This window comes from Podarcis cretensis (genome assembly GCF_951804945.1).
Source record: "Podarcis cretensis genome assembly, chromosome: 3".
NCBI lineage: Eukaryota > Metazoa > Chordata > Lepidosauria > Squamata > Lacertidae > Podarcis > Podarcis cretensis.
In genome coordinates, this window is record NC_137172.1 from 81,541,072 (window position 1) to 81,562,885 (window position 21,814).

At 42.0% G+C, this 21,814-nt stretch overlaps 1 protein-coding gene across 6 annotated transcripts in view; it reads left to right on the top strand.

The window, feature by feature from the left end:
- Nucleotides 1-21,814, top strand: part of BACH2 (BTB domain and CNC homolog 2) — a 253,179-nt gene that overhangs the window by 148,117 nt on the left and 83,248 nt on the right. The gene's annotated exons all lie outside the window — the stretch shown is intronic.

Below are 21,814 nucleotides of genomic sequence, written 5' to 3' on the forward strand. Positions count from 1 at the left end.
GACTTGACGTAATGTTTTGTTCTTGAATAACAAGCCTCTGCAGAGGAATTAGAAGCTTTTGGAATTGGAACATTTGTGCAGGAGAGCAGGGAAAAAGAAAAAAAAAAAGGAGGAGTGAGATCAACAAGAACAACAAAAATAATAAGAACTGGACAAAGTTGGAAGTGGGAACATTTGGGACATCCAGATTTGACAGGTTTAAAGGACTAAAATTGGAGCTTTCACCCCTAGATATAAAAATCTGGATGGAAGAAATGGGCCTTTTTTGAGACAGACTCCTTCCAAGATTGGACATTCGAAACTAAAGATGACTGGGAAAGGACTATGGTTTAGAGAGATGTGGGAACTCCAGGAAGATATCAGACGTCGAGGAACATTGGGAACGCAACCGGGAAAGGGGGGAGGGAAATTTGGAATCCAAAGGGCGTAAAATTATTTTTTTATTTTTCATCTATTGTAATCTGTATTGCATATTAAAGGGGGGAACTCGCGGAAGGGAACAGGTCGATTTTAGGGGATGGGAAAATATTTTTAAAATTGAGTCAATGATAATAAGTTTAAATTTGGGATAAGAACTTGTTGAAATTCTTTTTTGTTTATTTGTAAGAATTGGAATACAGGAGGGGGAGGGGAGGGGAAGTCCTGAAAAGATGTTATTGGGAAAAAGATTTTATGGAAAATCTTAATAAATATCATTTTTTAAAAAAATAGAAGTAGATAATGAACTTGCTAAGCAAACGCATGCATTGCAAACTGCTGATATTCCAACTATTTGCCTACTCTCATAATTTTATTTATTTATTTAATGTGCATACCGCCCTTCATCCATAGATCTCAGGCTGGTTCACAAGACATATCTTAGCAAATGGAGATATATATATATATATATATACACACACACACACACACACACACACACACACACACACTGTCAGAGCTGCCCTAGGTCCCAGCTCACAAAGGACCAATGCCAGTTCTTATTACATACAAAAGTCTTTATTGGAGTTCAGTTTCAATTTCAAAGCCGCGGCGCGCAGCTCTACATCTCAACTCTAGACCGCTGAAGCTCCGTCTGAATCTCCTCCCGCCAGACACCAGTTTAAGACTCTAGCCTTGCTCCACCTCCTCCTCTGCTCTTTCCTCCTCTGGGTCCGCCTGTCCGCTGGGGTGTTGCCCTTTCTGGACTCTTCTGATGCTGAGTCCCCGGATTCTTCCCCCTGCCTCCGGCGTGCTTTAGGACCTGGCTCCCAATCCGGGCTTCCTGCTGTCCCGCGCGCCTGTACATTTGAACTTGGCGCGCGCGCCCAGCCAGCAACCTTTCTCCTGACCGTTACACTGCTCCTGTCACTGCTTCCCCCCTCGGGGGGGCTAGCTGGACCTGACTTCCCCTCCGTTCCCTCACTCTGCGATGGAGGCGTGGCCAGCTCTGACTCATCTTCTCTCCCTACTGGAGGAGACGCTGGCCCTGATTCATGGGACTCTTCCCCCCCACTCCGCTCTGGTGGGGGAACTGGTCCTGATCTCCCGCTGCTGCTTCGGGAGTCCCCGCTGGCCCCTTGCTTCTGGTGTGTCCCCCCTGGGACCCCCCTTGCCTTGGCCATCGGCGCCCCCCTCTGGGAATCTTCTGAATCGCTGGAGAAGCTCATGGAATCTCTCGGACCACTGTCATACTCCCCTACGCTGCCCTCAGATTCTTCCCCTTCGCTCTCCGTTTCCTCTCTCCCCTGTGTCTCTGCTCCTGAACCCCTGACACATACATATACATATATATACATATACATATATATATATATACATATACATATATATATATGATTCGTCTCCCCCCTGCTCTCCGCTGCTGGAATTTCTACTGATACTAGAGGCACATATTTAAGTCAGTGTTTGTATGGCTTTGCTATGGTCTTTGGCTAGTACAATAAAGCTTACTCACTCACTACTTAAGAGGAACTGTGCCTTAGTTTCCATACATCACTGTAAAATTGTGTTCATGAACTTGACATAAGCAAATTCTGCCACTGTTTTTGCTACACGTGAATGTTGATAATGAGGGAGAAGCCCTGTCCAGGCATTCAGCATGATCATGAAACAGCTAGATGTGTGCAGAGGGCCAGGCGCGCATGTGCTTCCTCTGCCCCCAACCTCCCCTGCATTCTGGGCATGCCCTTCCTCTCCCCAGCCTTTGTGTGTTCACTGGAGAAGGCTGAAGGGGGCTTCTAACAGTGTTCAGTGGAACAAGCCCCCTTCAGGTTTTTGGGCTAAACACATGCCTGTTGAGAAGGGGTATTGGGGGACAGGGAGGCCATGCCGACAGCCCTACACACATTTAGCACTCCTGTGAACAAGTTGAATGAGTAAATAACACAAATGTAGAAGGGAAATTTATACTTAGGTTCTAGCTGACATGGATTTTACTTTTACATACTAGACCACATTTAAGTCTCCCACATGGAAATGCCCTTAACACCATCTGATTCATGCAAAGGGGGGAGGGGGCAATTTGTCAAATGACAGTAAGGATTACAGGCAAGATCTCTGAATTGCCATTGGCCTTATGTTAGTATGCCATTTGTTAGGGCATCTTTCACCATGTTGTTTGTTGGGGTACAGGTGTGTGGCACATGTGTGTATATGATGCACTAATATCAAGGTGTGAACAGAGAACATTTTGAAACTGAAATAATTAACCGGTACTTGTGAATCTTGATTGAAAATTTAATTAATGAAAGCAAAATGTGTGAAAGGTAGTTGGAGAAGGAATTTTGGGAAGTGATATTCAGAAAAGCATGGTTCTCTTAATAAACACACACACGCACACACGCACACACACACACACACCCCCCAAACCAGTTGCCAGAAAAAATACTTATTTCTTTGCCTTGTGTACTTCAACATTGTTGTATATTTATAGCCATCCAAGTCTCCACATCATCTTAGCAAGGCCTGTAGTATGATAGCAGTTTCCTGAAAAAATGCTGGCTCCATTGATACTTCTAACTCTTTTTGGCTGAACTCCCAGTCCTCTTCTCTGTGTCCATTCAGTTATTTTTGTCAAAATTTGAATGCTTTGCTTTCATGCTATATCACATTTGCCTCTGTACCCCATTTTCATTTTTTCCTCTTCTTTAATTATATATGTAACTAATTTAGAAGAAAAGAAGTAACAACAGATTATTATTTTTTAAAACAACAACAACAATGTATTGTGAGGAAATTCATTGTGATTACTTTAAAACAGAAGAGGGGAATCAGTGGCCATCTAGATTTTGTCCCAATACAACTACCCTCATACCTGACTATTGGTCATGCTGACTGAGGCTGATGGTGATTGTAGTCTAGCAACCTCTGGAAGGTTTCAGGTTTCCCACTGTTATTTAAACAGTCTAATATTTCAAAAAGGTAATCAGGTTCCTCGCAGACCTCAGACGTAAGCCCTTTGGAGTTCATTGGGACTTTCTCCCAAGTAAGTGTATATGAATCAACACTAAAATTATTTCTAGTGTTAAGGGTCATTTGGAGAAAACCTCTGTCCTTGGTACTGGATGCATATAAGACATTATTATCCTCATCTGCCAAGGAACCATTTCCTTCTCTAGGTTTAAATTATAGGGTTTTTAAAAGATGCTGTGCATTGTAATGAATTAGAAATTAATCAGTCAGATTTGTCTTATTTTCTCCATTACAAAGTCAAAAACAAATGGGCACAAGAGGGGGAAAACCAGGAAGCATGTTGGCAATTTAAAACATACACACAATATGTAGCAGTTGGTTTTTACTGGCTTAACTATTGTGTCCTTTCTTGAATGATGGCATGAAATGTACCATTGGTATCTTATGTACTTGCTGAGACAAACACATGAACTCTGCTTGTATGCTCAACCTTTGTTTAATGGTCCCCCCGCCACTCAATAATTACATTTTACTTGTGTTCTCCCTTTAGTTCATAAAAATGGATCCCATTCTCATGCTGCATGGGTGGCTGTTTGTGGCCAGCTCATAGCAAAGGGGATAGGACTTCAAGATCCTGTTTAAGGTCTTCCCACTTTTAAGTGTTTGAAACATTTTGAGGCAGATAGGAAGAACAGAGAGCTTATTTGGAATGGAAGGAAACACTACACTTCATTCAAACCTTGAAAACTTTACACACACACACACACACACACACACACACACACACACAGTATATAATGTGGTGTAGGTTGAAACATTTCTCAAAGTCTGCAGCCGAGTACACATGACTTGCTTCTATGGGATACTTCAGTTCCTTATTTGCTTACTGAATGTTATATTCTGCCTTTTCTTTCATCATGGATCTGAATATGGTATATGCACATATTCCAGGAAGTCTTCAATCTAAGCATTGAGCGGATTCAGTTTCTTAAGCTTTCAGACAATTCGTCATGACATCACACTTTTTATTACAGCCTGAGACACCAAATTAATTGGGCTTTTATTGGAAACTGCTACTTTAAGAAGTGGCTCTATCAGTTGCACTTTTATTTGTTTTAGTAAAGGGTAAACACTTAGTTCATTACAAAATATAATACTGCATTGGCCTTTTCTTTGAATTGTGACATAAATAGTTCATTCACCACCCATCAGAAATATGGTTCCTGAACGTAAGCTGGTAAAGTCCCAAGTTGTCATGTGTTTGCCCAGGTAATGATATCTGTTAGGGCCAGAACTTAATTCTTTCTGTAATGCTTAGGCAGTCCAAAGGTATTGCCAGGATTTGCATGAGCAGCAAATCCCCTTCCGTCTCTGAGATGACTTGCAGAAATGAGAAGAAAAGAAGATTAAGTGTATTGGCTTTTAGCATTTTGAATCTGCTCTGTCTTTGCACTTTATAGTTTTCTTTAGGTTCAGAACTCTCTGTGTTACTCATTAGTTTCTTTGCATTTTGCATCTCACAGTTTTAATTCAAAAACAAGTCTCTCTGATGTTCGTTGAATCCCATGAGATGTTTTGTTTATTGATGACCACCAATGGTCATGACCACTGTTTTTGCTCATGAAGCCAAAATAGGTATATCTGGGTCCAGAGTTAGTATACTTGGTTACCAGTTCCCCTGATAAACCTTCCAAGATGTCCTCCTTGCTTGCTCCAACTTAAGCCTCTGCCTGGTTCCTTGTGACAGATCAGCTTCTACAAACTGATGCAAAATCCTCTGTTTAATAGCGTTAAAGTGTGCATAGATAGATAGTTACAGCTATAGCTATAGATATATTTGAACATCAGTTTGAGGCCTTGATTTTCAAGCCAGGACCTTTGATGTAGGCCAGGGTTTCCCAAACTTGGGTTTCCAGCTGTTTTTGGACTACAATTCCCATCATCCCTGACTACTGGTCCTGCTAGCTAAGGGTGATGGGAGTTGTAGTCCAAAAACAGCTGGAGACTCAAGTTTGGGAAACTGTGGTGTGGGAAAACTTGATAAGAGGAATTCCTTGTCTCAAACAACTTGAAACATAACGGCTTTGCAGTAGCTTAAATAAAAGCAAGTTGTGCCAAGTAACCTAGTGGTCTGTGATGTTTCCCATAATGGACCTTCTCCTATACTTTTGTGGTCTGTGAGGTATCTATGTCAATGAAACCTAGGATACAGTTCAGTCAGCGCAACTTCTTTGCAGTGTGCTTTGTAGCATTGTCACTTGTGTGTGTCCACCTATGTGTTTCTTAGGCTATGGCCTGGCCACCTGGTAGTCTTTTTTGGTTAATTTCCCTGTTTCAGCAAATAGCTGATTCCATGGGAGGGCATATTTTTGTCAAGAAAATGTGGGTGTGGGTGTTGTTAAACTCCTTCACATGCCATGTATCCAGGCTGGGGATCCAGCTCGAGTTCCCCAGTATTTACTGATGACAGATATATATATATATATATATATATATATATATATATATATATATGCATAGATTGTATTTGTTCATTTACCACTTTGACAAGTTTGTCCTTAGCTTTGCACAGGAAGCTGGAAGTGTGTTCAGCCTCCACACAATATTTGCCCTGGGAATATGCTACACTGAAAAGGCACCTGTTCCAGAAGCCCAAGTGCTTGGATAATTGCAGCTTCCAGTATATGTAAATATTAGCGTGGGAGTAAAATTACCACAGAAATCATGAAATCCTACCGCACTTATGAAAATAAATTCTTGGGCTGAACCTTTTTCTTAAAAGTTCTCACCATCCACAAATATTTATTCTGCGGAAAATTGTGGGAAGTAGGATTGGCAGGTTATAATGTCTCATATTCGCAGCTGGAGAGTCTGCAAGGAGAAAGTAGTTCCTGTGGAAATAAAGGGATATGCATTGTGTTCCTCAATAATGTGTGTGTCCTGAAAGAAAGTGGATCAGTTGTGGAAAAGCCTTTGCCAATGCCTCATGTCATGCTCTCCCGGGTTGCGAAAAGCTTAGATATCAATGAAAAGACTTCTAGCTGTCCACGTGGAGAAAGAATTTGTGGGGGTGTTTTCAAACAAGTGGTTCCTGCTTGTGCATTCTGAGTATTGTGGAAAGGTGTGTCATGTGCCCTCATTAGTATCTGTTCTCAGAAAAATATGTTGGGTGGTTGTGTGTGTTTTTTTATAGTCTGCAAACAAAAGAAGCCAACAAAACAGGTCAGGAGTAGAGATTCTATGGAGTGCAGTAAGGTGTCTGAGCTGCCCATTTCCAAGAATTTTCCTTTTACCATCCCACAAGTACCTTACATAACATGGGGAATTTTGGGGGGTAATCCTCTGATACAGCCTGAAAGTGTTGGGTGAAAGAAAGAAATAGGGGAGGTTTAGTGTGCAATCTAAAATCCTGCACCCCTTTGCCAAGACTTGAAAGAGAATATTATAACAAGGCAGGCTTTTCGTCAGTACGTTTTGTTAATTGTACATCCTAGTGATATTAATCACTCACTTTTTGTTGGGGCGGGGGAAATAAGTACTATTATGTTTTGAGTTGGGTGTTCCCTAGGAAATGAATAGTCTTTGCTGTGTACAGCGGCAGTTAAAGCGATGCCAGCGAACTTTTTGTGAGACATAGAGACTAGCAGCAAGTGTGATTGTACATAACTTTAATGATTTACAAAATTTATTTGAGGCTGAAAAGGCTAAACTGCAGCGCAGTGCGGAATCTAGAAGATCTTGTTGATTGAAAGGGTATGTGTGTCACTGAGTAGCCCTTTAAAGGGAGAGAGAGTGTTTACAGAACTCGCAAATGAATCGTATGCTCAGAAATGTAGGTCACTCAGTGACCTCCCAATAGAATGAGGCAGCAGTTTAATAGTGCAACTGACAGCTCAGCAGCAGTAAACCTCACTGTCTCCAGGAAACTTGTCTTGACAAATGTAAACACATTATATCCTGTATTACCCTGACTTATTTAATTTTTTTCCCCAATTGCCACAGCAGGAACCACAAACTGTCACTGTGGAGTCCCCTTTCCTCACTCCTCCTTGTCCCCAGAAGCAAATGTCTTGCAACAAAGCTTAATCTGTTGATGTTGGGAGACTGTATGCAGCATGCAAGGCTTGCATTGAACCTTTTGAAATAATAAAATTGTAGCAATGCTACATTTCTTCATAGTGGTAGAATGACTGAATAAAATTGAAATTCCTGTTTCCTTGCAGGAATGCCACCCCACCCTCACCCCTGCCCTGAGGAACAACCAGAATTGGATTATATAGAACCTAATCTTATCCTGTAGTTATTGCTATGAATGGTCAGGAGATGGGCATGAGCTGATGTGCATGTTGTATGTGGATTTCAAGTCATTATAACTCTGAACACACACACACACACACACACACAGAGAGAGAGAGAGAGAGAGAGAGAGAGAGAGAGAGAGAGAGAGAGAGAAGATAAGCACTGCTCAGCTAGTGCTGTAAGCTTCTGCTCTGCTCTGCTCCCAGTTGTCACTGTCATTTGGGGAGTGAGAAAGTAGAAAACAAAATAAAAGTGTTTTGCACTGCATGATTATATTGAACTGTGTGGTCTGCCTGACCTGACAACCAGACTAGACTTTATATTTAGCCCGTGGAGGCAGCTGCTTGAAACAGCCTACACATGATGACATATCCTTGCCATCACCATAACATGTAACACTTCTTTACATGATTCTTCCATCTAACGTACAGATTCCACTTCAGTCTGGCCCGGTAATGTTAGCGGCTTGTGTGTGGAGAGTCAGAACATGAAGTAGGTGGAAAAAATGCACAAAGAGTAATGCTTCATATTAACTGTGACAGAATGTCACCATGTATAGACCATTATTTGAGCAATGTGTGGAGTAGACATCACTATACTGGCAACCCAAAGAGAGAAGAGCACCTGTGATATGCTTAGATCAGCTTTACCAATAATTCAGTAGTAGACTTGTCTAAAAAGGAGTATCTTTAGTCTTTCTTTCTTTCTTTCTTTCTTTCTTTCTTTCTTTCTTTCTTCGGGTTTTAAAACTTGGTTTAGTAGTAGTGGACTAGAATACGTGGGTGTAAATTACAGTTTCTTGATGTATGTGAGCTGAAACATTTGCTGTTCACAGCCTAATCTGCCTTGTGTGGCTTTTGAGAGGGGAGAATCGTATATGGCTGCCCAGCACTACTTGAAGGATGTGTGGGATAAAACTGTTCCATTAAAAAAACAAATAGATGTTTTATTTCAGTATTCTGTTATACCTAACTCCTGAGTACAGTGGTATCTCGGGTTAAGAACTTAATTTGTTCTGGAGGTCCGTTCTTAACCTGAAACCGTTCTTAATCTGAGGTTCCACTTTAGCTAATGGGGCCTTCCGCTGCTGCCACGCCACCACCACGCGATTTCTGTTCTCATCCTGAAGCAAAGTTCTTAACCTGAGGTACTATTTCTGGGTTAGCGGAGTCTATAACCTGAAGCATCTGTAACCTGAAGCGTCTGTAACCCGAGGTACCACTGTAGCGAGCCGTTTACAGAATATCTGTAGTCTCCATTTTAAAAAAAGTTTTTAAAAAAATGTTTATCCTGCTCTTCATCTCAAAAAGTCTCCCTGGGCATCTTTCAGATCAACAACATGGCAGTCCCTACTCTTGTTGTGGCAGCATTCCATCGGTCTCAGAATAAAGTATAAAGAGACATAGCACTAAAATAAAATGGATTTGAGGTGTGGGGAGGACATACAAGTTCACAGTTGCAAGCTCTTGTAATTACCAGCTGGGGTGAAAAAATCAAATTTGCTGGTCTTTGAGACACTCCTAGAGAGTCGTCCTGCATCGCTTCTCTCCCCATCGTTTACTATAGCCTGATAAACTGGCTGCTGTTATGTGACAACTGATGGAAGGAGAAGCCTGGCTTCTCAGCAGGCTTGTTACAGCCCTGAAGTAATTAATGGCTGCTGCAAGCTGAGTTGGAAAAGGAGCCTGATAAAGAGAGATTCTACCTTTTTAAAAAATCTACTTGCTTGTTTAAGCAAAAAGCTTCTTACAGTTGTCTCATGAAACACTATGTTTAAAGAGACATGCAGATGCAGTGTTAAATGGATACAGTGATTTTATTATCACGACATCATCATCATCTAATGGGCAAGTTCAATGCTGCCAGGTTTATATGCAGTCTTCAAAATCTGCAACATTTGCAGCCACGCAAACCTATTCAAGTTTTCACGTAATTCCAAATATGCTAAATGGGCCTTATTCCGCAGTCATAATACCATGTGTGAGACACACGGGTACATTTGAATTAATATAATTTCTTTTTCTTGGATATGGTTTTCTCTGCATTCCTGAGCAGGTCCCATTTTGTTTTTCATTTAATGAGCTGTAAAGATAAACTGTAATTCTGAGCCAAGTTGAAGAATTACAGATTTCCGTTCCAACAGCCCTTGCAGATAGAGTAGTCTTTGTTTTTCCAATCACTCCCAAACATTCTTGGGGTTGTTGTTTTTAAGTTGTAACTTAAAGGATTTTTGCCTTGATCCAGCTCTATTTGCAGGTAAAATTGGTATTAACATGTGACCACTTGTGCTGGAATGTTAGTGGGAATGAATAATTGAATGTCATTGAAAGGTGCTTTTCTAAACCTCAGGCTCCAGCATTGCGACCAGCATTTCTTAACAAGGAGTCTCTGGAAAATTTGCTATGACTACAATTAGCTACATGTAGTTATGATGGATCTCTATTATAGTCTACTCCAGAATGGCAAATTAGTGGCCTTCCAAGAAGTGTCTAGCTTACAACTTCCATCAGCCCCAGCCACCATGGCTGGAGTAATGGGAGTTGTTAACCAATATCATCTGCAGCGTCTTGGGCAAACTATCATTTGCTTCCTTTTTAACCAGGAATGGAGGCTCATAGTGACTGGCCCAAGTTCACTCTTGTCTCCCAACGCTCAGTACAACAGCCTAACCAGTACACCACACTTGTTCACACTGACCAAAGTTGGGGTGGGCGGGGAGTATAGCTTATTTAAAACAAATAAGAGACCCGGAAAACAGATTTCTAAAGTCATCAAGCACCTGCTTTATGAAGACAGCATTCTTTCAAATATTAGAAGCTAAATTTCTGTCTTTTTCCCCAGTAGTTCAGTAAAGCAATCTTTTGCTTATTTCTGTTCCTTTGTAAATTGAATAGTACCATTTTTCTTTTTAAGTTAGCTCACTAGTTTTTTTCTCTTGCTCTTGTCAAATTCTCTTCTGTCTTTGTTCTTCTCCTTTTAAAAGATGTTGCAAAATGAACTACATTTGGTATACATTTTGCTTCTTTGCTCTACCATTGAACAATGGCAGAATATTTAGATGTCGTTTGAATGCCACCCATTGGTGCACAGAATGTGCCCTTCAGAAAGATTAATGCTGTCTGCAGCTTTCAAACTATGCTCAAGTTCCACCTTATTTTTGACCAAAATGATTTGACCAGAATGTTGCATTCTTAGCTGACTTTGTGTGTGTGTGTGTGTGTGTGTGTGTGTGTGTTTTGCACTTTCCCCTTAATTATGATGGGCTTTTTATAATCCTGCCCTCTTCCAACTTCCCCCCATCTCTGCAGTTGTTGTTTTTTTTGAACCAGTTTACAAGTTACAAAAAAATTGCTCTACTTCTATTGAAACATTTAAAGGGAGATTTCTGGAGCTTATGACATCCCACAGCAAGTCATTAGTTATCATGGCTCTCTCTCACCATGAGTGGGAACCACATTTCTGACTTCACACATGAACAACTAATCTCTCTCAGAATAAGTATATTTTGAAGAATTCTGGAGGTTTTTGGCTGTGTTAAAGAAAAAAAATCAGGGGAAAAATGGATTTGTGTTGCTGTTCCAGATAAGAGGAGCTAGCTGTAAAGGAACAGGTCACCATATCACCACCATGCAATTCAGCCTTCTATCTGAAGTCCATTGCCTGCTTTTTAAAACTGATTCCCCCTCAGTTATAAGTGAAATTGTATCTAATAATGCTATGTGAGTAGTATGTCATACTAGAGAAAATATATGCAGAGTTTGGGAGGCTGCAGGTACTATTTATGTTTTCATTAAATCTCTGTTATTTCTTTGACTTCTCACACAGGAATCCTGTCAGGAAATATTGAGTCAGATATCAGTTTCTTAATTTAAGCAAATGCTATAGCCTAGTCAGGTGCCAAAAACTTTATACTCATGAACACACCGCATCTCAAAACTGTAATTTAAAATTAATTGCAGGCAATATCAATCCAGGGCTTTCAGTCCAATCATTTCATCACCACAGTTAATTAGCTGGATACCTGAAAGACTTCCAAACGCCAGCCAAGAAGTTGCCTCCTTTGCATTAAGGATGCATAAAAACCAAGGGAAGAGTAAAAATCAAAAATTCTCTTCATTCTTCACAAGCAGCTCCTTAAATGTGTGCCTATTCCCCACGCTCCTCTAGGTCAGTCTACTTGCGTTGTTCTTCCAAGGCTTTGTTGCAGTTCTTTCCCTCAATGTTCTCAAAGCTGTAGCAAACACAACTGGAACGACAACCCTCTGCTGTTCCTTTGTCTCACCAAACGTCATCTCAAGCTATCCCCTCTGCTATGACATCAATACATCCTGATACAATGAAGGAACCTGCATTTGGATATAGATTGAGACTCGTGCACAAAAGTGTATTGATGAAAAGCATTGGAGGTTGGTGCTGCAAGCATTGCGAGTATTGCTCACTTGGCTCCTTAACACTACGTGTTGCTGCCAGATACTGAGAGGAGGAGAAGCAAACCAGTGGGGAGCTTGGCGTAGCGCAGGCTTAGCAGAGTCAATCCAGTACTCCTGCTGCCACTCCTGAGCCAAGCTCCCCACCACCTCTCTCTCTTGGTAACCAGCAGGGACACGTGGTGTTGGGAGACAAAGTGAGCAACACTACCTTACTGACCACTACTGGTGATAATCCCACCACCTTGGTCATAGGCATCACATGGAGTTAATTGTTACTGTGTTGGATTTATTCGAACTGCCAAAGCAATGGGGCTTAAACTTTCTACCATCAAGAAATTTCCACATGCTGTGTGTCTGCCAGAGAACCATATGGAACTCCTTCAAGTTGCAGAGAGTTCAGGAACTGATACTAGAATGATCAAATGGGTTGCTTGCCAGATATGTTAAGCCTCTCTCTCTCTCTCTCTCTCTCTCTCTCTCTCTCTCTGTGCGTTTCTATTAAGAACGGGCTCTATCATGCAGCCAACCCTTCCCTGTTGCCACCTGTTCCAGGGAACAAAATAGGTACAGATATGCTGTCGTTTAGGAAAGGTTGGTCACCAGTTCTGACCTCAACACTGGCAGTGTTGACATTCTCTTTTAAAGTTGCACCGGGTTAGAGTCTCATGACAAGCCTTCATCTTCATGTGGAGATTTGTAGGTTGATGCCACCATGAACTCAATACCACAACACATGTCTGTAGTGCTACATATTTCCTAGTTGGTGTAAAGCATTTTTCATATAGCACACTTGAAGCTGAGTGACTTCTTTTTTTGGATAAAATACAGTACATGTGCTCCTGTTTAACATTGGGGTGGAAATCAGTCACTACCTCCTTTCCAATTACCGCCCAGTTTCAAATCTTCCATACCTGGGTAAGGTAATTGAGAGAGCGGTTGCTGAACAGCTTGGTAGGTTTCTGGAGGAAACATCAGCATTAGATCCATTTCAGTCCGGTTTCCGTGCTGGTTTTGGGATGGAGACGGCTCTGGTTGCCCTAACAGATGATCTCCGTAGACACCTGGATCGAGGCGGATCAGGACTGCTGATCCTTTTAGATTTGTCAACAGCCTTTGACATGGTCGATCATGATCTTCTGGACCACCGCCTCGCAGACGTGGAGATACAGGGCATAGCCCGTAACTGGTTGTGCTCTTTTATCTCTGGTCGGGGACAGAGGGTGGCACTAGGGAGGGAAATGTCATCGCGCCACTCCTTGGTGTGTGGAGTGCCGCAGGGCGCAATTCTCTCCCCGATGCTTTTTAACATCTTTATGCGCCCCCTTGCCCAGATTATCCGGAGCTTTGGGCTGGGCTGTCACCAATATGCTGATGACACTCAGCTCTATCTGCTGATGGATGGCCACACCGACTCGACCCCGAACACACTGACCAGATGCTTGGAAGCTGTGGCTGGATGGTTTCATGGGAGCCGATTGAAACTAAATCCTTCGAAGACAGAGGTCCTATGGCTAGGTCGGGATGGCATGGGGATGAGGAACCAACTCCCTTCTCTTGCAGGGGCCCAATTAGTGCCATTGCCTTCCGTTAAGAGTTTGGGTGTAATCCTTGATGCCTCCCTTTCCATGGAGGCGCAGGTTACAGCAACAGCCAAGGCGACATTTTTCCACCTTCGCCGCATCAAGCAGTTGGTCCCTTACCTTTCCCGCCCCGACTTGGCCACAGTGATCCATGCGACGGTCATCTCCAGGCTTGACTACTGTAATTCGCTCTATGCGGGGCTGCCCTTGAAGCTGTCCCAGAAACTCCAGCGGGTACAGAATGCTGCAGCGAGGCTTCTCACGGGGTCTCTGCCATGGGAGCATATTCACCCAGTGCTTTTCAAGCTGCACTGGCTCCCAGTGGAGTACAGGGTCAGATTTAAGGTGCTGCTTTTGACCTTTAAAGCCCTTCACGGCCTAGGACCCTCATACCTACGGGACCGCCTCTCCCGGTATGCCCCACGGAGAGCCTCAAGGTCCATAAATAGCAACACCTTAGTGGTCCCGGGCCCTAAGGAAGTTAGATTGGCTTCAACCAGAGCCAGGGCCTTTTCAATTCTGGCTCCGGCCTGGTGGAACGCTCTGCCTCATGAGACCAGGGCCCTGCAGGATCTGATTTCTTTCCGCAGGGCCTGTAAGACAGAGTTGTTCCGCCTGGCCTTTGGCTTGCAGCCAATTTGATTCCCTCCCCCCCCCTCTCTCTCTCTCTCTCTCTTTTTCTTTCTTTTCCTTCTCCTCCTGTGATGAGGCTACATTTTAATATTTTAATGTTCCATTATTTTAATGTTGTATTTTATTTTTGTTTTTAAGTTGTAATCATTCTTCTTGTTTTTATTATTGTTTGTAAGCCGCTCTGAGCCTGGCCTTGGCTGGGGAGGGCGGGGTATAAATAAAAAATGTTATTATTATTATTATTATTAAAAGATTTCTCTGAATATTTCATTCTTGTCAGAAAGAGTCTTTAGTGTGGGACTTTAAAGACTAAATGTTCATTTTGATGGAAACGTGTGAAGGACTATAGTAATATCTCTCTCTCTCTCTCTCTCTCTCTCTCTCTCTCTTACACCAGAAAGCCAAACTTGGACTTGGAATCCAATTCTAGAGATAGTCTCTGTCACAATTACCATCATTCATATTCATTCTCCCTCCCTCCCTCCCTCCCTCTCTCTCTCTCTCTTGTATTAAAGTATGATTCACAATGTCAATGCATAAGCAAAATCTGACTCTGAGGTATGTTTTCTTCAATTAAACAGATTTGGGAGCACATGTGGAATTATATGGTTTTGTTTATCCACGGGTTTTTAAAACGTCAGCAGAAGGTAAATAAAAGAAATAAACAAAACCCCAAATTGAGTCAGTATTGGTTATTAATAGAGAAAAGTAATTGATGACTCAAGCATTCAATGCTATGGCAGTTTCTGAGTTTCGGTTTCATGTTAGGTTCTTTTTAGGAATAGTTTTTGTTTTATAGTTGAAGTCAGATTTGTGTTCTACATCACTGCTCAGTCAGAAAAGCAGTAATAAGCTTGGGCAGAAGACTGCTTTGGATCTGTGTAATAAAAGTAGTCCAGCTAATAGGATGAAGTAGATGACGTATAGATCTTTCCCTTTACAATTATAACTGGGGAAATTTGTATCTATATTTTCATTTGTTAAAGAAACAACTGAGTCAAACTGTAGCACTTGCTGAGTTTCCTTTATTAGTCATTTCAGTCAGGGTGTATGTTAAATTGGTGAGTCAGAAGCTGAGATGCAAAATATGTTTCTGAATGACAGACAGAAACAAAACACAACTTTGAAAAAAACAAGTGCATTATATTTATTATTGCTTGTTCATTGGTAGCCTAAAATGCACTGGACGTCAGCAGTCCCATAGATTCCTCTTAGTAAAACCCATCCAGTCCTGCTGCAATTATGGGGGGGGGGGCGGGGAGGGAGGAAACTGAAGTTGGAACTGTCTGGCACATCTAATTTTTGGATTGGAGAACAAATTCCTAGTGAATGATTTCACTGCCTGTAGTGCTGTCTGATTCAGTTACGGCATTTGATGGGACTTGTTGGAAGTATTAGCAAAGACAGGATGTTACTACATTTGAGGTCATATAATTGTTGTTGTTTTAAATATGTGCTTTGCATTCATGGCATTGAATTCAGTGACTTAACAGTCCCGTCCTTAAGGTACTCCACCTGCTCAAACCTGAGCCAACAAAACACTCCGAGGATTGGAGCATAAGGCTTGTGTGTACTATTACGATTTTTCTGTGCTAAGTCTGAATTTGATTTAGCTTTAGCCTGCAGGAAGCCTGCAACATCTCAGCTAACTCAATCTCGGGATCCCCGTATTCACCAGCAGGGCTATGATTGTAAATAGTATTTGCAAAGCTTTTACCTATCGCATCTGGAGGAGAAACAAATGTTACTACTAACAAATGACACCTAACATATCTAACACCTAAAAAATAATGCATGGTGTTGGCAATCCTAAACAACTGTATGTGTTTGGCCATGGTTGGCATATCTGGACTGTCTGTGTGATTCCGCCCCCCCCCCCCATTCTTTTATTGCTTTTGCCTGTCCCACCTAGCACCTAAGTGGCTGCTTGCGTCAGTGAGCCATGCCACTCTTCTGTGTAGTTGGAGGGGAAACATTGCAGCAATGTTGCTTGTTCCTAATGTAAAAGAATGTATAAAGCTTGGGACTGAGTTACGTGAGAAACTGCTTTGCCTCTTTCTTATTATTATTTAAATTTGTATCTTGCCCTTCCTCGAAAAGGGTGGCAAACACAGCAGTGATAAAGCAATATGGCAAATACAACAGGCACCCACTGTTTGTGCTTCATGGAAACAACTGAGGACATTTTTGTTTTGAGAAACTTTTCCAGTTGGCTGTTTTTGTTTCCTTTTAAAGGTCTGTGCTTTGGGTATTTGTTATTATTTAAATCTATCTTTAGTTGTTTTCTAACCTATTTTTAGTTGTTTGTATGTAGCTTATGTGAAAGACGATTCATAAAGATGGTGGTGATGGTTTAAGGTTGATATATGACAAAATGCAGGTAGATTGTGAGACTCTTAATCTCAGGGTTGTGGGTCTGAGCCCCACTTTGGGCAAAACAATTCCCGCATTGCAGATGGTTGGACTAGATGACCCCTTGTTCCTTCCAACTCTAAAATTATCTGATTCTATGAAATGCTTACACAAAGGATGCATGAATAAAACCCAAGTATAGCTATTTTAGCACAAAGGCCTAATTTATCAGGAGTTAGAGGGGGCTACAAGCCCTTGGATCCATGTTGTGCAGGTATAGGCTTCAGTAAACTGCCATATAGTCAAGTCCTAAATAGTATCTTGCAGATTTTTATAGACACACGAGTGAGAAACTTGACATCAGTATATCTTCTTATCTCTTGTAGAGAATGTCCCTGCTCCCGTGTTAGAAAGTCCCATCATTCTAGGTGCATTTTGTGACAGGGAATTTCATTAGGGCGAGCAGTTTCTGAGCTCTGGGCGCAGTACTGCACCTAAGATTTCAGATTAAAATTGCAGAGTGGAAGGAAAGGAGGACCTTGTTCTGCTTCCTCACTTCCAGGTACTCTCTGAAGACTGGAGAAGAGACCTTCTTAAGAATATTAGGGGGGGTGGTCAAGGGAAGGACTAGACCATGTGAAAAATGAACATAATATTTTAGCTGCAGTTCATTCATTTTCAGCTTTGTATTCTTGTTATAAAAAAGCGCGCCTACACATTCCGTAGTGCCCATAACCAAGGTTTAAGGTGCTGCTTAGCTCCTAGCTTTCACATCTCAGTTTCCAACACTTCTCTACTCCTGAGGCAGCACATCTTTGTGTAAAAGGGATGTTTATTTCTGGAAAGGGAAGGGGGAAGCGCCAGGGCATTACACTTGAATTGAGTGTATGAAATTGCAATGAATTAAACAGGGCAATGTGTTTTTAAAATGAAATATGCAAATTTATTCTAGTAGTGTTGGAATCTATGAATTTGATTTTGGTCTCTAGGTGTGTTTCCCCGCCCCTTTGCTTAGGTATGCTATTTCCCTGTGCAAGCTAACCTAAGCCAAGCCAAGCACAGACACAGGTATCAAACCACATTCCATGCTCCCACGACTCTAGGGAGGGCCTGTGTTTCAAAAACAATTAAGAAGTAATATACATGGAAGTGGGAAGATTAGAAGGGAGGGGAGCAGAGAAAGGTTTCTTACAGAGGTACATCCATGCATTGAGCACCAGCCCTTACTATGCAAATTTAGGCAGGTTTCCCCGCTGCTGTGTCTTGTGCAAGCGCAGTCCAACTTTCAGTAGAAACTGCTGCTGTGCACCTTCTGTCAACAAGACTTTCCATGCATCCTGTGCTGTCTAAGGGCAGAGCTCCAGTTTTATGGCACTCTTGGCCTGACCCACATGCTTCTGGTATTCATGGATACAGTGGTACCTCTGGTTATGAACGCTTCTGGTTATGCACGCTTCAGGTTATGAGTTCCGCTAACCTGGAAGTAGTTGCTCCTGGTTGCGTACTTTGCCCCAGGATGCGAGCGGAAGTCGCACGCCAGAGGCATGCATGCAGCTGGAAGTGCCATTAGCGAAAGCTTGCCTCAGGATAAGAACAGTTTCAGCTTAAGAACGGACCTCCACAATGAATTACCGTAAGTTCGTAACCAGAGGTACCACTGTATGTGATACAATATATGCATACACAAAGCAGAGCCAATAGGGTGATTCACTTCTTCACTCACAGCTGCCCCATACCCCTTAATTTTGAACATTTCTAGCTAGATAAAATGTAAATAGTTAATTGCTTCAATTAACTTGGAATTCCAAGTAGTTGTTGGCAGTGGCAGACCTGCATTTTTGCAGCCCTGAAGCTTGAACTGATATGGGGCCCCCTTTGCCACCAGCAACAAAGTTTGAGTATCTTCTTCAGTGGGTTTGTTCCTTGACAGATCACCACATTAAAAGGAGGGGGGGAAGGTACTGCATCTTACATTTTGATTAAAATTGCTGCATTGGATTATCTCACATATCAAAGTAACTGGTGTAAATAAAAAATTATTATGCCTTATAGTTTTTGAGGTATAGCTCAGTTGGTAGAGCATGAGACTCTTCATTTCATGGTCATGGGTTCGAGCCCCACTTGGAGTGAAATATTCCTGCATTGCAGGAGGTTGAACGAGATGATCCTTTTGACTAAAGATATCTGGGATCTTCTGCATGCAAAGCATGTATTCTGCTAGCAAACCGTGACCAGTTCCTCAAATATAGTGATACAGGAACATAGGAAGCTGACTTATTGAGCAGTGTTGCCTGCTCTGACTGGCAGGAGCTCTTCGGGGTCTCAGGCAAAGCCTGTGTATTTTGAAATACCTGGACACCTTTATCTTTTGGAGTGGGCGGGGCAGTTGAAATTCTGGGTTAACTATTCAGTTGTCTTCTGCTGGGCTGCCATGAATTTTAAAGGGATCAATTTGCCCTCCCCCTCCCCCCCAAAAAAAGTTGTTGTTTTTTGTTTTGGCACTTCCATTTCTAACTTCAGTCCAGGAAAAAGAACTTTTTGGCTTCAAAATTTCCAGGCCTGCTATTCCTCAAAATGAGGTTAAGCATAGAATGTGCCAAACATTTCCTCAAATGCTGTTTGGTACAGAAAGGAATTCAAACGTTCGCAACTTGTTTTGACTAAGTTTAAGGAAGTGACCTGATTCATTTAAACTAAAAACTAAGCAGGGTCCTATTATATACTTGCTAAGCCTTCCCCCAATGTGTCTGTAAGCAGTTCCAGCTAGAGCTGAGCTTTTTTATTTGGTCACATGAACTAAGTGAACTCTTGGACACACACACTGTGTGTGTGTGTCTCTGTGCGTGCGTGCGTGCGTGTTCATTCTACATATGTTCAGTCAGGGACCTTCGTCTGAGAAACTCAGGGATTTTTACAGCCTTTCCCCACCTTAAGATACCTGTTTGAATTTCTGTGTGTTCAGAATAAGGTTATAAAAGCATAGTGATGGTGCTACTAGAGGGAAAATTACATGGGTGTGGTATATCTCAGTGGTCCTATTCCATTAGTAAGGAGGAAGACTGAGAATCTGTCCATTACATCATAGTTGTAGCAATTGAAGCAGTGTCTTTCCCCTTGACTTTAGGGAACTTCCTGCAGTAGTCCGCACTCAGGCTTGCAGGACTTTAAAGCCAGAACCATGTCTTTAGCACAAATTGATAGCAGTGAAGTTCAGAAAGAATTTGGTGGTTTGGAGGATTTGTGGAGAGCTCCAGGTAGAAGCTGAATTGCTGCATTTTTGAGCTAGTTGAAGTTCCTTTGTGGTTTTTAAGGTCAGCCCAACATGCACTGCATTTTACAAGCCAAGTCATGTGTATTGTTGCAAACCAGTAGTATTTAAAATATAGGAACAGTAATCCTAGCTTTGTCTTAAAGGGATGTTGTGAAGCATCTTAAGATGATATATGTGAGATGCTCTGAGCACTTGGAGTGCCCTATATAAATGTGCATTGCTGCTTGAAAGGACGCTCTCTACTTATGCCATCTTCTGCTTTATTGTGTTTTGTTTTTAAAGTGTCTCATTTCCACTTCATTAATTCTAATTTCTGCTTGAGTTCATTCAGGCGGAAACAGAAATCACAGTCCATACCATGGTGATCTTGCAACATTTGAAGCAATCAGTATCGCTGGTTTAGTGCATAACTTTCAGAAGTCATGGTAGTTTCTGGAACAGGTCTAATCAGCAAGTGATGGGTTGTTCAAGGAAGAAGGGGGCAGAATTAGAAGCCTGTTCTGGTGGAAGATAATGCTTTTTCTTCCACCCCGTCCCACTGCTCTTCAGCAATTTCGTTCTTCCAGATTATTTTCCCAAACAAGTAGCCTCCAGCTGTGGCAGAATAGCCTCAAGGCAGAACACACATCTTAAACAATGTTTCTGCCAAACCAAACTCCTTGTTTGTTTGTTTGTTTGTTTGTTTGTTTGAGTGAGTGAGTGAGTGAGTGAGTGATTGCATTTGGAGCAGCAGACATGGGTAGATAGATGAGCATTGCTTTCTAGAGATTTGTGGGAAGCCTATTCTCTATACTCAGTTTTGTTGACCTATGATCTACATCTACAACTACCTCCATGAGCATATAGCTGCATTCTGTTGTACCGACCTTGTTTGTGTGGCTTGGAGTGTGAAGCCAATGCAGGAAAAGGATTCATATATACTTGGGTGGAAGTGTTTTACATCAAATCTTGATCAATGGGAGTATGTTCTCCTTGTGCCTGGTTTTTTTTTGTTTTGTTTTTTTTTGGTGTGTGTAACGAAATTATTTCTATTAGTCATTCCCACATTTCAGAATAAGAATAGCTGTATAAAACAGAAGCATGGGACGGAGTTAAGACTAGACACAGATGTTTAGCAATGCATTAGGACAAGGTTAGATTACAACTTACCCTAGCCTGACCCCTGAGCAGAGAAATTCCTGCTTTCATTTTATAGGTCATGTGTTAAACTTAATACGCTCTGGCTCACTCAGTGTAGTGTAAGGATATCTGGGGAACACAGGGAGAGAAATAGAGAGTGGGACATTTGCAGAAACGGAATGAAATGTGTGGGATGCAGTCCCAGGCTTCTACAGCAGTGAACATCAATCACACCTTCCAAGAACAGGGTGGACCTGGTTCTCACTGAGGTGGCAAAGTTATGTTTGGGCTCTGCCACGTCAAGACTGTCCCGTGCTATGAAATGGCCACCCACTGAAGAAGAAAAAGGTGTGTACATATAGATATCTGGCATGCCAGAAAGAAGCCTTGGCTAGAATCTTCTTCCCTGAATCCTTGTGCTTGAATCTTGCTTGTGGGTTGCCTACAAGCCTCCGGGCAGCTACCGTGAGAACAGAATGCTGGACTAGATGGGCCATTAGCCTGATTCAGCAGAGCTGCTCTTATGTTCTTGTGTTAGCTTTCACATAAAGCCTGGAGTGAAACAGCAGAAACATCTGTACTAGGCCACAGACCTTCCCACCATGTCTCAAGTTTCTCCCACCTCCATTCCAACCTTCCTCCCAGAACAATTGTAATTTGACTGGAAAAAGCAAATGGGCCTCTTTTATGACAAACACACACCCTGCTACTTTTGCTACACATGGACTTGTTGATATGTG